Source organism: Myxine glutinosa, chromosome 4, assembly GCF_964187855.1.
Source record: "Myxine glutinosa chromosome 4, kmMyxGlut1.1, whole genome shotgun sequence".
Lineage (NCBI taxonomy): Eukaryota > Metazoa > Chordata > Myxini > Myxiniformes > Myxinidae > Myxine > Myxine glutinosa.
Window position 1 is genome coordinate 131,761,266 of NC_136264.1, and position 17,448 is coordinate 131,778,713.

At 43.3% G+C, this 17,448-nt stretch overlaps 1 protein-coding gene across 2 annotated transcripts in view; it reads left to right on the plus strand.

Moving 5' to 3' along the window:
* Positions 1–17,448, plus strand: part of LOC137425224 (kinase suppressor of Ras 2) — a 105,768-nt gene that overhangs the window by 12,201 nt on the left and 76,119 nt on the right. The window contains exon 1 of one of the 2 annotated variants that reach the window (XM_068113424.2): positions 2,758–3,178. The exons of the other annotated variant lie outside the window; for it this stretch is intronic. The gene's annotated coding sequence lies outside the window, so the exon portion shown is untranslated. Of the gene's footprint in view, positions 1–2,757; positions 3,179–17,448 lie in introns of those variants that run through there. 2 annotated transcript variants of the gene reach the window in all.

Consider the following 17,448-nt stretch of genomic DNA (forward strand, 5'->3'; position numbering starts at 1 on the left):
CAACTTCAACTGAAGTTTGTTTTTAAGTGTGGTCCTACAAACAAATGCAAGTAAACAAGAATATTTGATGTCCTTCCATCTTGGTGTTGATAATAAACATGACATCATGCAGCTGTGAATCATTTGGTTGTTCGTAAACCTCGAGAGTTGTTCAAAAAAACTGTCATGGATCATCGACACCTGGAATTATTGCGAATGGAATGGGATACCTAAGACTTTGAGTTTGCACAATAACTGGTCATTGCCACATTAATTCATGAAGCTTGAACAATGCATGAACTGCTGATTCCCAGGCAGATCTTTCTTCACGTGCCACTGCTTAGTGTCCCGTTTTTTTTCGTTTACTGAACCATTCATTCACATAACATCATTATCTTGATAAAACCATCTTCAGGAATTTGCCTTTTCCTTTGCATGTTGTGTAGATGAAACCACTGAGGTTTTACACAATTTAAGGCTTTTAAAGAAACGAAATTTGCCTGCAATACCCCCAAAGCCATGCTGATGATGGCCGGTGAGCCAAAACAGGTCCGTGGATTAATTATTTTATGACAACGATGAAAGTTTATACTTTTTCCCATCATTTTATAGAAACTGCTCCTTATTCAAATCAAATGATTTTACTTTATCATTGTAATGAAAACACAAAACTTTCTCCATATTAAAAAAAATCGCACCTGTATCCGAAGGAAGCTTATTTATTAATTTATTTATTTTAATATTTTTTTGGGATACAATATCGAGGCTCGTGTAAGAGCTAACATTAATCACAAAAAACCGTTTGGTTCAGTTTGGCATTTTAATATGAAATAGGCAAAGCCTAGAAATGAATGGAAGCCATTGGAATTACTCTTTATAACCCTTCAGAATTACTCTCTATATAATTACTCTTTAGCACCCCTTATAATTAACCACATTGGGTTAGAGAGGTTCTTCTTCATTTTTGACGGATAGACATAGCTAAATATTGAAGCGGCTTCACTGCTTATGTAGGGGCAATGCCCCTGCATTCACCTGGTAGAACCAGGGAACTACTGGTAGTTGTGGATGGCCCACAAAGTATGTAAATTGGTCAGTGGTTTTAACAAACTTGTGAAAGCAACATGCAGAAATGATTCCTACCAAGTTACATCTAAATCAGGTGAATATTTTTTGAGAAGAAGTCAAAAGTAGAGATTCTGGAATCGTAGTGACTTCTGACCTTTAAATTGACCTACTTATACAATTTTTTGATGGGATTTGCAAGGCATCAGGAGGCCTTGGTCCTCAGAAGTTCTGCAGCAAAGTTTGGTGTAAATAAGACTATTAGTTTTAGCATCACGGGCGATGAAGGTTGTGGTCAACTTTCATCAAAATTGTGTGTGTCGTTTTGGAGAAGATACGAGTGTTTACATACTGACTGACTCACTGACACCATGCGGTACTAATACCTCACCTGAACTATGTTCCAGGTGAGGGAAAAATGAAGGCAGCACAAAAGTATGAGCATTTATATGCTCCTTTTTGCCCCCAATGCCATGACTTTCCCTTATATTTACCCATTCAGTGCCGAGGAAGACGAACTGTTGTCATGAATATAGCTGCATTTAAAAACATATATATTGAATTGTGCCGATAATTAATTTGTTTTTCGTTTTCCTGGGAATGTCTGACAAATTTGTCTACCAAAAGTCAACACAGAGTATTCACGCATGCATTGTTAATCAAAATTGGGTGAGTAATGTGATCATTAAAAGGCAGTGGTATGTATATACAGTATTAATAACATTTCTTGGCTTTTTATGGAGATGCAGTGCAATGAAAATGATAAATTTCAATTGCTGTTGAGATATAATATTGGTAAAGGCTTCGACTGTAGCTGGTGAAACTGACCTTTAAAAATAAAAGGTTATGGTTTACCCAATTTCTCGAGCATTGTTAACATCACAGTGACAATACTAATATATTAAACAAGAGAGAGAATTTATTTGCAGTGCATGTCCCCTCCCAAGTTTCAGTTCAATATATTAAAGGGTAAGGGGAAAAGTCTGGAAAACTGACCCATGTATAATATGTGATCTTTTCTTGGTCCAAAAAGGCCATAACTCCGTGAAAAATTGGCGAAACACCCGAAACTCAAACTTGTTCTGTGACTTATCATAATATAGCCATGTACCAAGTTTCAGTTTAATATGTCAAAGGGTATGGAAAAAAGTGCAGGAAACCACAGGCGAGACAGCCAGATGAAGAGCAACCCTATAGTTCCTTCCAGGTAGGGGACTAAAAAAGGCAATTATCTGTACGTGTGTATGCACATCTGAAAATAATACCAAAAAAAAAACACGGCTGGCCTGATCTCCACCAAATTTTGCATACGCGATGTAGTTCCCAGCGTTAGGTCATAGGTACAAGGGAGTACCCCCTCCATTTTGGGGAGGGGGAGGAAGGAGTGAGAGATGACTTGTGGTTTCCAGCCGATCTCCACCAAATTTTGCATACGCGATGTAGTTCCCAGCGTTAGGTCATAGGTACAAGGGAGTACCCCCTCCATTTTGGGGAGGGGGAGGAAGGAGTGAGAGATGACTTGTGGTTTCCAGCCGATCTCCACCAAATTTTGCATGCGTGTTGGCAGTACCCAGGGGTAAACCCCTCCCCCCTGTGAGGAAGGGTGTGGGATGAGGGGAGGGGAGGGAGGGGAGGGGAGGGAGGGGAGTTGAAGACTACTTGCCAATTTTCCCGAAGGGAGTGGGTGTTTCTTGTATAGCAAATGTCTTTTCAAATGAACTTCTCTCTATTGTAGTATAAAGCGGAATGCGCATCCGGTTATAATGTTTGTTTGTTGATATAAATGTACAATCGAACATTAAAATGGCTCGTTCAAATTGTATGTTAACTCGCAGAAAGTTAACGATTAAAAGATTATCTGCTCGTGCATGAGATTGGTTTCAGGAATGTTTGGGGGGATTGTCAGGGAGGAGTAGAGGTGAGGGAACAGAGTTGAGGAATGATGTTGGTTATTCCAGATTATTGTTGGGTTGGGAATCGACCTGACTAAACTGTCACCCTAAGTTTTGGTGACCCCTTTCTCGATCAACGATCTGTTGATTTCTTCCATCAACGATGTGAACCGTCACCTTTCGTTGGAGCAAAAGAGTTTGTTGACATCTGAAACGTCAGCTTCTCCTTGCTTTCCACGATGGTGAGCATACCTCAATCTATGTTCTGCTGATTTTATCCATCTTTCTATTTGTCCACCGTTGCCGATCGACATTGGCCTTCACCTGAAATACTAGTTCTTCATTCTATTCGATATTGTGCTGTTCACTTTAAATGGGAATATACGTGTCATTGTATATTCGACTTGAGGTCGAAGTTGGAATGGCTGGCATATGACACCTTTTTATTTATCTATTACAGGTAGTGTTTAGTTCTTGATAACTTCCCTTATTCAAAACTAGCAATAGTACCCGGCGTTGCCGGGTAACGATTAATCGCTTCCTGACGGGACCCAAACGCAATCTGGGTCCATCATCGAGAGGGAATTTTAAAAAGATATCGCAGGTACAGTAGACTCTGGTGCAGTGGAGTGACACCCTATCCCATGGAAGTTACACTCACAAACTGCTTACGAAGTACCAGGCTATGCTTCTGCAGTTTAATAAACCATTCGTGTAAGACAATGACATTATTTTGCTCCTTCAGCTGACAGTTTCGTTCAATTTCAGCACACACACACACACACACATATACACACACACACACACACACACACACACACACACACACACACACACACACACACACACACACAGTAACACATGCACACAGTAACACACAAGCACATAGTAACACACATGCACATTGTAACACATACACATATCAACACACACACAGAAACACACACACACACACACACACACACACACACACACACGCAGTAACACACACACACGCAGTAACACACACACATGCAGTAACACACACACACATGCAGTAACACACACACACATGCAGTAACACACACACACACATGCAGTAACACACACACACATGCAGTAACACACACACACATGCAGTAACACACACACACAAACAGTAACACACACACATGCAGTAACACACACACACATGCAGTAACACAAACACACATGCAGTAACACACGCACACATGCAGTAACACACACACATGCAGTAACACACACACACATGCAGTAACACACACACACACATGCAGTAACACACACACACACATGCAGTAACACACACACACACATGCAGTAACACACACACACATGCAGTAACACACACACACATGCAGTAACACACACACACACAGTAACACACACACACACACAGTAACACACACACACACAGTAACACACACACACAGTAACACACACACACACACACACACACAGTAACACACACACACACAGTAACACACACACACACACACACACACAGTAACACACACACACACACACACACAGTAACACACACACACACACATGCAGTAACACACACACACACACATGCAGTAACACACACACACATGCAGTAACACAAACACACATGCAGTAACACACGCACACATGCAGTAACACACACACATGCAGTAACACACACACACATGCAGTAACACACACACACATGCAGTAACTAACACACACACACAAGCAGTAACACACAAGCAGTAACACACACACATGCAGTAACACACACACAGTAACACACACACACACACAGTAACACACACACACACAGTAACACACACACACACAGTAACACACACACACACACACACACACACACACACAGTAACACACACACACACACAGTAACACACACACACACACACACACACACAGTAACACACACACACACACATGCAGTAACACACACACAAGCAGTAACACACACACAAGCAGTAACACACACACATGCAGTAACACACACACATGCAGTAACACACACACATGCAGTAACACACACACACACACAGTAACACACACACACACACACACACAGTAACACACACACACACATTGTAACACACACACACACACAGTAACACACACAGTAACACACACAAACATAGTAGCACACACAGTAACACACACACACACAGTAACACACACACACACAGTAACACACACATATACATTGTAACACACACACACACACACACACACAGTAACACACACAAACATAGTAGCACACACAGTAACAGTGTTTGAAGCCTTAACAATGTAGTCACTCCTGCCTTTGTTCGTCCTCGTTTGTCACTTTTTGTGCACCCATTGGCATCACACGACGGCATTTTGTCTCAAAGTACAGTTGGCCATATCACTCGATGGTGAAGAATCACTTGAAAAATTCTACTATCTGGATCCGGATCCAGCTCTTCACCAAAATTGAATTGATTCTTCCTTGTCACACACACAACCTGTCCAACAACTTTCGTCCAAATGTATCCATAACTTTTTGAGATATCCTGCTATGTATCATCTTTGGCCCTATCTCCCAATGGTGAAGAATCACTTTTAAAAAAAAAAAAAAAAATTCTCATATCCGAATCCATATTCAGATCTTCACCAGAATACAATCGAATCGTCCTTGTCAGACACCCAACCGGCCCACCAAGTTTCGTCCAAATCCGTCCACAACTTTTTGAGATATCCTGCTGTGTATCGTTTTGGCCCTATCTCGATGGTGAAAAATTTCTTAAAAAATTAAATAATTCTCATATCCGAATCCATATTTAGATCTTCACCAAAATCGAATCATCCTTGTCAGACACCCAACCGTCCACCAAATTTCGTCCGAATCCGTCCACAACTTTTTGAGATATTTTGTTCACAGACAAACAGACAGGGGTGAAAACATAACCTCCATCCACCTTTGGTGGCAGAGGTAATAAAATAAAATAAACTAACACCAGAATGATAATCTCAGCCTCGCTTAAATTAATGCATATTTACACTTAGTTATAAAATCACAAGATATGGTAAATTTTGTCAGATTTCACTTCAGATTTGGACACTATTTAGTCTACAGCATCCGATCCTCATATCCGAATCCAGATTTTGATGATATGCTTCAATTATTTAATGATAATATAATCGATCGTGTTTCCAAGGCAAGGCATGTTTGAGTAGGCCGAAACAAAATAGTGGCTTAAGAACCCAGCGAGGTGCAGTGGGCTGACCAATATGGAGGGCCGCCATATAGGTGCACCACCACATCGGGTTATTTTCTTATGACCACCTCGTTAATCATCTTCAAAAAGGATGTTATAATACACCCAAACACCCAGTTTTCATCCTTGAAATCTGTTGGAGGTTGTTGAGGAATTTAAATAATTAAATTAATTGAATGTTAAAAATCCAATGTCCCCACCAATCAGAATATTTCTACAGAGTTTTAATACCCGGAGGATTTCACTTGGTACAGTAGAGATATACATCAAAGAAAACATCATAAAGACACACCAAATACACCAGCATACACAATATACTGTTGTGGATATGAGAATGTTTTTTTTTGTTGTTGTTGTGTAATGAATTGTTGTAAAATGTCACCCTCCTTCCTGCATTTGTTGTTGTATAAAGGTCAAAGGGCGTTCCCGTAGTTAATTCCATAAAACATACACGCAGGACACCATATCTCCCTGTTCAGTAGTTATATCCTTATTATGTGTATTAGTGTAAGGCTGTGTCTTCCATTAATTTAAATACTCCATTGCACCAAGTGAAATAAGAGTAGATTCCCTTCACATTCCCCTTCCAACCATTGCCAACTGCATTCCCTCAAAGCCTCAATTGCCAACTGCACTGGGCGGTTTGTTAGGGTTGCTACAGCGGTGGTTTGTTTCATCCCAAGACTCCATTCGCCACGAGGTAATCTCGGAGCCGAAGGTGGGAGGAGTCGGCCCAGCGCTGGGAACAAGGCGTGGCCTTGCCAACGCCTCCTCTAAGGGCGGGATCGGGAGCCCGCGCGACCAACCAGGGCCGAGGTGAGCTCACCGATGGGTGTGTCCTGGACACCAGCGGCTTGATCGCCTGAGGCGCTATAAAGAGCGCGCGCGAAAGCCTTGAAGTGGTTGGACTAAGAAAGAGAGAGGAGAGAAGGGGCAAAGCGAAGCAAAGAGAGCAAGAGAGAGAGAGAGGGAAAAGCGAAGCAAAGAGAGCAAGAGAGGGAGTCAGAGAGAACAAGTAACAAGTGCCAAGCCTGAGAACAAGTGCAACCACCGCAGCTTTAAACCACCACAGCTTTGAGCTTCGACGGCAGTTTTCGTCCGTGGCTGCGAAGGAACGGCGGCTGCAAAACGTGCCGATCGACCAGGGGCGGCGGCTGCTCACTCCAGGCCTGACCGTGCTCCGGTTCCAGTTTTCACCCTCTCCCTCCAGCCATCCACCTCCTGCCATTCCTGTCATCATTCCCCGCGTGAGTCTGTCTTTGTTTGTTCTGTCCCTGGGTAAAGTAAGACTGTTTAAATAAGCTAGCAATTTTCACTGTGTCTTCTTGATTCCTTCTGTCTTTATTTTATTATCCTTCCTTCTCCTTGGTTACTTTTGGTTGGAAATAGAAATAAATTATATTCGTATTCCCTACTTCTGTCTTCTTTCTTCTTTACATCCTTCGTTTTAGTCTTTTCCCCATTGAATATCTGTGGCGCGATTCGGCCAACGTTCAGGAATCGGGTTAGTCGGGGTAACTGTTCGGGCGCGGCGGCCATCCGCTCGGCAAACAACATCCTCGCCGCGGTCCCGTAACAATACAATATCAACATACAGTATCAACAACCAAGCGAAATCCTAAATCCTGAACTCAAAAAACAGTTCCTTTATACTAGCCAATTCCAAAAGAAATGGCATTTGGAGGGGAAAGTCATGGGAGGAGCAAAGATGGGATTGGTTGCATGAAGATGAAAAGGGGAGGAGAGCAGTAGGATTGGTTGAGCCAAGTATGGGTGGGAGGGAGAGAGCAGTGGGGATTGGTCGAGTGAGGTATGTGGGTGGGAGGGAGCAAAGATCGAGGGATGCAATGTGATTGGTGGAGTGAAATATTGGGGTGGGGAGATATCCTGTGGAGTGGTGAAGAGAATTAGGTCTGCATATCGAGTTTCCTAATGAGGCACATCTGTTTTCCATTGTCCACACCAGACTTTGCGGAGCCCTGAACTCTTTAATTATGTTTTAAGATTTCAAGGACATAAGGTTATTCACTTACTATCTCAATGTAAAGCCTTTCAAAACTCTATTTGTACACCATGTAAGAAATAAGTGGATATATCTTTTACTCATTAAATTTCTAAATATAAATTTAGAAATACCTGAATAAGTTTTGCAAGCACATGTCTGTAATTCATTCATCATTTAACATTATTGTTCACAGGATTTGAGCATTTTGTGAGTTAATCAGTAAGGGATTGCAAATTTCCTTCTGTTCTTATTCGTTTATTCGTTCTTATTTGTTCGTTCGTTCTTCGACCACGTTGTTTGTGATTACGTTGTTAAAAAATGTCTCATCTGAACCCTGAAGACCAGTATTCTGTCATATTCGATAACACCTTTTTCTTCTTCTTCTATAAAAGGATGCTTTCGACTTGCTCACCAAATCCATTCATTCCAGAAAAAAATTCCATCTCTTATAGTGCATCTTTCATTCATTCCCTAAACTCTCCAGCACTCCATCCTCCCTCTAGCATCCTCAAACGTATTTTTGACTCGAATGTCTCAAGAAACTCATTTTGCAATAAATGTACGTTTCCCATTAATCGTACATTTTTCAAAATCCCATCACCCCAAAATCCCATTTCCCATCACCCCTCCCCTCTAAATCTACCCCCTTGCCCCTCCCCTCCAAATCATCCCCATCACCCATCTCTTTCAAATCTTCCCCCTTGCCCCTCCCCTCCAAATCTTCCCAATCACCCATTCCTTTCAAATCTCCCCCCACACCCCTCCCCTCCGAGACTCTCCCTCGCACCTCCCCTCCTAGACTCCCCTCTCACCCCTCCCCCTCAAAGCGTCCTCCCCGCTTCTTCCCCCTTCCAACTTTCACCTTCATCTCCCTCAACCTTCTGCCTCGCTCTTCCCCCTCATCAAATAACACCTCACTGCGCCTCTCCCAATCACCATCAAACCTTTTGTCTGCCCCATTCTTCCCTTTCTCCAAGCTATTCTGTAATCTCCGACACACCTTCAACAGCTCTCCCTACCTCTTCCTCCTCTTCCACATCTTACCCGACTGCTCCCCCCCCCCCCCCCCCTTTTCTGTATCCGATGCTCCCCCTTCCTCTTCCTTAACAGTATGGACCTCAAACATCCGGGGCCTTCGCTCAAACTTGTCTGATCTCTCCATACAGGTTGCTTTTGACAAACCAGACGTGATCTGCTTAACAGAAACTTTCCTCCTTCATGATGTCTCTGATTCCTTGGTATCTCTCCCAGGTTACTCCCTCCTCCAGTATGATAGACCTGAGCCTCGTCCTGGAGGTGGGGTTGCTATCTTTATAAAAAACTCTCTTCCTCACTCTCCCTGCACTGCCCTCTCTCCACCTCACCCCCAGGAATACCTTGGCTACGGCTTCCCCTTCGCTCCCACCTTTTGTTCATATGTGTGTTGTACCGTCCACCAAACAGTGATGACTCCATATACATCTCGCTGTCTGAGAATATGGACCAACTTCTATCTACCCATCCCAACTCTCTCTTCCTCATATGTGGTGATTTCAACTGTCACCATGCCAGTTGGCTGGGTGTGGGTACCTCTCTCACCAGCCATGGCTCTTCAGCAAAGGACTTCTGTGACTCACTGGGACTGACACAATCTGTCAATTTCCCGACCCGGATTTCAGTCAACGGAGCATCTTCTCTTCTGGACTTGGTTATGACTAACTTCCCTGAAAATGTTTGCTGCTCTTCTTCTGCTCCAATCGGCTCTTCTGATCATGTGCTTGTTAAAGTGGACATCTCTCTGACCATTCTCAGAGAGCCTCCTCAGCGTCGACGAGTCTGGCATTTCACTCAGGCCAACTGGCACGGTCTTCAAGCAGCCATCAATCATCTGGACTGGTCTCCCATCTCTACTGCCTCTGACATAAATTCTTCCTGGGAATTCTTCCAAAGCAAACTGCTCTCTCTCATGCACAGATTTATCCCATCTCGTCTTCTGTTGTCATACCCTTCCTCCCGTCCATGGTACACGGAATCTTGTGGTGAGGCTATTGCCCAGAAACAACTTGCTTTCGTCTCCTGGAAAGCAAATCCAACGGAAGGAAATCTCATTTCCTTTCACGTAGCCCGAAACAAGTGTGTGTCCACCCTCAGGAGAGCCAGGAAACAATATCTCTCCGTTCTCAGGACCGAACTCTCTTATCTGTCTCCCTCTTCCAAATCCTGGTGGCGTCTGGTCAAATCTGTTTCTGGTGTTTGTTCCCCCTCCATCCCCTCCCTCACCTCAAATGGCCACACGGCTGACTCCGCACGTGAAAAAGCTGAATGCCTCAACTCTGTGTTTGCCTCTAAATCTTGTGTCCCAAACCCATCCCTCTCTGTACCCACCGTACCCACCGTACCCAGTCGTACCCAGCTTCTCCTGGACTCTGTGTCCTTTCCTCCTGACAATGTGGAAAAGTTTCTGTCAACCCTCGACTCGGATTCTGCAACTGGACCTGACGGCATCAGCCCACGGGTCCTAAAATCCTGTTCTTCCGCTCTTTCACTCCCTCTCTCTGTTCTCTTCACCCTCTTTTGCTCAAGGTCATCTTCCATCTGCTTGGAAATCTGCCAACATCACCGCTTTGCACAAAAAAGGTGCAAAAACAGATCCCAGCAACTACAGACCAATCAGCCTTCTCCCAATTATCAGCAAAGTCATGGAATCCATCATTGCTTCAGATATTAAATCTTTCCTCTTCTCCAATGGCTTGATCTCTGATCATCAATTTGGTTTCAGACCTGGACACTCTACTCTGGACATGCTGCTTCTGCTTTCTCAACAATGGATGGAGGTCCTCAATGCCAAACAGGAAATTAGAGCAGTCTCCCTTGACATATCACGTGCCTTCAATACGGTCTGGCACCCCACTCTGCTCACCAAACTCTCCTCTTTTGGTATCCATGGAAATCTCCACGCATGGCTGGCGGACGTCCTCTCTAGTCGTAGTCAATGTGTGGCCCTGAATGGGTTTGTCTCATCTCCTCTTCCTGTTCAGGCTGGAGTTCCACAAGGCAGTGTTCTGGGCCCTGTGCTTTTTCTGGTCTTCATCAATGATCTCTCTGACTCTCTTGAAAATCCTCTGTATCTCTTTGCTGATGACTCTACTCTCTGTCGCTCCATTCTTCATCCCTCAGATCGGCAGTCTGCTGCCTCCTCACTCTCTGCAGACCTGGACAAAATCAGACTGGGCAAACAAGTGGAACATGTCTTTCAATCCTGACAAATCTCACACTCTTACGATGTCTCTCCGAAAAGACCGACTGGACAACCCTCCCATCCACTTTCTGAATAATCCTCTCCAAGAAGTTCTGTCACTCAAGCTTTTGGGTCTCACTATCTGCCATGATCTTTCCTGGGAAAACCACATTTCAAATCTGGCCTCCAAAGCCAGTCGCCGACTGGGTATCCTCCGTCGTGCGAAGTCCTTCCTTGGCACACCTGAGCTCCTCACCACATACAAGGCTTTCATCCGCAGCTCAATGGAATACTGCTCTCCCCTCTGGGCTGGTGCTCCTGCCTCACACCTAGCTCGTCTTCACGCTGTTGAAACCAAAGCATTCAGAATCATTGGAATCTCCCGCGATGAAGCTAACTCCAAGGGCCTCTCACTCACTCACCGCATGCAGGTTGATGGTCTTTCCATCTTCTACCGACTCCTCTCTGGCCTTGCCCCCCCAGCTCTCTCTGGGCTCTGTCCCGCAAATATTCCTACAGGTCACACAAGATCTGCCTGCAACCCTCTTATGGTCAAACTGCCAAAATCAAGACTCTCTGCTCACCTTCACTCCTTCATTCCTCTTTTCTCCCGCCTCTGGAACAAACTCCCTCACTCTCTTCAATCCCACTCCACCCTCCAGGTCTTTAAAACAGCTGTTCACCACCATCTCTTATCTTCCCCCATCCAAAACCTTGATCTTTTCTACCCCCGCTAATTTCACCCCAATTCCACTTTTTTGAAATACCAACTTCTGTCCTGGAAGTCCTTGGTGTCCTTGTGTTTTATACTTCTCCCTCCACCCCCCCCCCCCCCCTTCCCATGCCTCCTCCCCCCAAGCCCTCTCCCTTCCACACATCTCCCTGCTCTCAAATGTTGTGTTTGTGTGCTTCCCCTTCTCTCCCCATCTTGTTTTCCGCTCCCTCTTTTTATATATTTTGTTTGTCTGGTTGATTTGTTTGTGAAGTAAATGTTAGCTCTTTCACGAGCCTCGATTCAGTATACAAAAAAAAAAAAAAAAAAAAATTGACACAATAGTAACATGAGAACTTAATAAGTAGTGATATAACTTTCAATCGACCAAGATTCATGTTAAACTTCAAATAGGCATGCAATTAAATAAGAAAGTCCTTATTTGATTTATTACTGCATCACTTATAGGTATTTATTTCCCAATTTGTCATATAAGAGTATATGAAAATCCATACACAGTTTGTCAAGATTTTAAAACTCAGTCATAAGACCAATTGTTGCATGCAGAGCTTGTTGCCTCAGGGAAACAATTATCACTTGGTTGCTATGACAACCACATTCCTTGTCAAACTGCAAACTCAACCTTTTTCTCATAATTTCCCTAATAAGTTAAAAGATCATTATAATGAATATATATCTACATGTATATATCTGTGCAGTGTCTGTTCTGTGTTGTGTTGTGTTGTCTTGTCTTGTCACTGAACTACTCCCTCAAACTTATGTGAAATCGTACCAAACCTCTGGTATGCACATATCTCTCCCGTCGGTATGTCCTAAGGGTATTTGTTTTAGAACAAATTTCCAATATTTTTTTTTTTTTGATTTTTTTGGGGAATTTTTTTTGTTTTTTTTTCACCTTCAAATGTAATATCACGTATATTACAAATACATTTGTGCAAAATAATTGTTTGAATTATGATTGATGTAAACCATGACAAAATAGCAACTCAGGTACAGTCATTTATCTATATACAGTCAAGTGAAAAAGTAAGTACACCCCATGTAAAGTTTTGACTTTTTCAACATATTCCAACACACAGATATTTGATCTTCATTTCAACTATATTGATAGATAAAGGTGATATAATATAACAAATATCATGAAACATTTACATTTTGTAGTCCATTTAGAAATACCTGAATGAGTTTTGCATGCACATGTCTGTAATTCATTCATCTTTTAACATTATTGTCGGCTTGGCGGTTAGGGTGCCGGCTTGAGATCCTAGGATCCTGGGTTCGAATCCCGGTCGATCGCTAAATTAATACCAGGGGGGTTGACTCAGCCTGTCATCCTTCCGAGGTCGGCAAATTGAGTACCAGCTTGCTGGGATGAATGATCCCGGTGTGTATCCCGGTTTAGAATAGGTACACCGTATCCCTGCGCATCGTAAGAGGCGACTAAGGGTTGGCGTCAGGAAGGGCATCCGGCCATAAAAACATTGCTTCAAACAGGGAACCATGATTGTCATGGGTCCCGCAAGGCTAACCCCCGCTCTAGCGGGGAAAATGGCCTTAAAACGATCATTCATTGATTCATTCAGTCCATTGTATAATTTAAATAAACATAAATACAAATTTCGCATGTGGAAAAAGTAAGTACACCCCCACATTTATCACTACTTCAAATACCTAAAATGAGAATCAGGTGCACCAGCTCAGGTGCAAATGATTAGAACATCGTTAGAGAGGATCTTGGAGGAACCTGTCTTATTTAAACCTCAGACATTTCGTTTGGTTTGCTCTTTGTTGTTGAAGTGTGTGGTGTCACCATGCCAAGATCAAAAGAGCTCTCTGAGGCCTTCAGAAAGAAGGTTATAGATGCCTACGAGTCTGGGAAGGAATTTAAAAAGATCTCCAAACAATTTGAAATCGATCATTCGACTGTCCGGAAGATCATCTACAAGTGGAGAAGATTCCAAACAACTGCCAACTTGTTCAGGCCAGGCCGCCTCAGCAAGTTCAGCCCGAGAGCGGACCGCAAGATGCTGAAAGAAGTCTCGAAGAACCCCAGAATGTCATCACGGGACCAACAGGTAGCTCTTGCCACTGTTGATGTCAAAGTGCACGAGTCTACCATTAGAAAGAAGCTGCACAAATTTGATCTACATGGGAGGTGTGCCAGGAGGAAACCTTTGCTGTCCAGAAAGAACATCATGGCAAGACTAAAGTTTGCCAATGAACACCTAGGCAAAGACCAGCACTTCTGGAACAATGTGCTCTGGACAGATGAGTCAAAGGTAGAGCTATTTAGCCACAGTACCAGAAGACATGTGTGGCGAAAACCAAAGACAGCATTTGATCACAAGAACCTGATACCAACTGTAAAGCATGGTTGTGGAAATATTATGGTTTGTGGCAGCTTTGCTGCATCAGGGCCTGGGCAGCTCACCATCATAGTATCCACTATGTATTCTTCATTGTACCAGAGGGTGCTTGAGGATAATGTGAGGCCATCTGTCTGAAAGTTGAAGCTCAACCGAAGGTGGACCTTGCAACATGACAATGACCCTAAGCATACCAGTAAATCCACCAAGGAATGGCTGAAAAGAAAGAAATGGAGGGTTCTGGAATGGCCAAGTCAAAGCCTGGATCTAAATCCCATCGAGATGTTGTGGGGGGATTTGAAACGAATCTGCACCTACCCCTCCCCTATGTGTGTGCTGAGGGGTTCTTTCTTGAAAAAAAACATTCAACCTAAATCTTCAACCTAAATTGCCTATAAAAATGTAATATCACAAACACTACAAATAAATTTGTGCAAAATAATTGTTTGTGTTATGATCGGTGTAAATCATGACAACACAGCAACTCAGGTACAGTCATTATCCTCAGCTAAAATAAGCCCGTTCCTCGGTAACGACGCTTGGTGAGGCGAGTGCAGCGAACCGAGCCAAGCTAGTATATATACAGGGTGAGTCAAAAGTAGCTCCCGATTTCTGTTTATATATATATATATATATATTTCTGTCAGTTGATTGTTTGTTTGCCATTTGTATTACAGTGTACAAGAAGGTAGAAATAAATGATTTCATTAAATGATTCCGGGTAAATTTCTGCAGTGACAGATCCCTCAAAGAAAAATGGTCCAATTATCCCTAATGGAGATATGGCTGCCCAAACTGTCACGCCAGGTAAATTTACCTCCTTCTCAACTGTCACTCTTGGGTTCTCCGCAGCCCAGTAGACATAATTGTGTCTGTTAATTGTGCCGTTAAGCTTAAAACATGCCTCATCTGACCACCAGATGTTGTCTACCATTGTGTCATCTTCTTCAAGTTTAGCTAAGAACTCTTCGCAAAATTGAAGACGCCGGTCATCATCTCCATCATGAAGAGCATGCAGTAAGCATGGAATGTAAGGTTTCCAGTTTTTCTGGTGAAGGATACGGATAACACTTGATTGGCTCACTTCCAACTCTGCAGATAAATGGCGAGTTGACTTTTGCGGACTTTGTTCCAGTCTCCTGATGGCTTCTTCAGCCTTAGCTACATTCGTTGCCGTTTTCGGACGACCGGACGTCTTTGCAGTGGCTACCGACCCTGTTGCTTCAAATTTCTCGACAATCAATCGTATGTTTCTTCCCTGGGGTGGGTTAATATCGAATTCCTGTGCCAAACGGCATGCCGCCATCGTTGGTTGTTCATTACATTTGTAGTAATGCTTCACGGCCGCAATGCGTTGATTCATTGAAAGGTAATTCATGGTTCAATTTGGTGCAAATTCAGTAACTTTCCAAACTTTCAGCAATAACCTGCAAAACAAAAACAAAAATAAATAAACAAAGAAAATTAATAATCTGCAAGACAATTATTAACAACATGACATACCAGAAAGAATCTGACAGCCGAAAAAACAGAAATCGGGCACGGGCGCTACTTTTGATTTACCCTGTATGTGTATATATATATATATATATATATATATATATATATACAGACTTGGCATTTAATATGGAATATATTTTTGTGGGGGTGAACTTACTTTTCAAGATGACTTAGAACCAAAAGTTCATTGGAATTATGTTGAAATTATTCCAGATTTTGTTAATGTGACCTTTAAAAGAAACAAAAACCACATTTGACATTTCGAAACAAATAAATTGATCCTTGAAAGTGATGTAAACTGATATCGAACTCATTTCATGCACAGTACTGTGTTAAACTTCTGTACGTTTTCCAGAAGTATCTCTTTATTTTGCACATTAGCCAAATTTTTTTTCAACAAAAACAAAAGCTAAATTATGACTGGGATTATGGACAGTAAAATTACAGTTCAGTACTTCGTGTAACCCCCTTGAGCATTCAGGAGAGCACGTACACGTCGAGGCATGCTGTTCACGAGATTTGCCAAGGTTTGGACAGGAATCGCTTGCCATGCAGTGACAATAGTCTGCTGCAATTCACGCACAGAGGTCGGCTGCTGGTCCAAGTTGTCGATTTGACGCGTTAATTCTGCCCACAAGTTCTCTATCGGATTCATATCCGGGGACATGGCAGGCCACTCCATATGCTCTACACCAAGGTCAGCAAGAAAGTGTTGGATCATGCGAGCACGATGAGGCCGTGCATTGTCATCTTGGAAGACAAAGTTTCCTCGAAAGGCTGCACGAGCAAATGGAAGCAATGTTTCTTCCAGAATGGCCCTGTACTTGAACTGGTTCAGGTTTCCATTCAGAACAACCAGGTCAGTTTTGCCCCCTGCATGAAAAGCAGCTCAAACAGTCACCCCACCACCTCCAGCTTGGACCCTTGGCACTATACAATCTTCGTTGTGGGCTTCATGCACTTGTCTGTGCACTCGGACGCGGCCATCTTGACGATAGACCAGAAATCTAGACTCGTCACTGAAGGTCACGTGATTCCAGTGTCCTGGCTGCCATTGACAGTGCTCTCTGGCCCACTGCAATCGGCGCTGGCTGTGTTGTCTGGTCAGGCGTGGCTTTCTCAGGGGCCGCCTGGCACGATAGCCTGCTTGAACCAGTCGTTGGTTGACTAGCCTTCTGGATACAGGCACATTTGTCAGTTGCTGCCACTCAGCCCTAAGCCGATTAGCTGACTTGGTACGGCCATTGCAGACTAACCGGTGCAGCTGGCGATCATCTCTCCTTGTGGTTCTGCGTGGACGTCCTGGCCTCGGTATTGGAGTAGGGACACCCCTCTGAGCATTTCGTTTCAGGATCTTTGACACCTGACCTTGAGTGATGCCATACTGCCGAGCAATAGCATGCTGTTTCATGCCAGAATTTCGTAAAGCCACCACTCCATGACAAACAG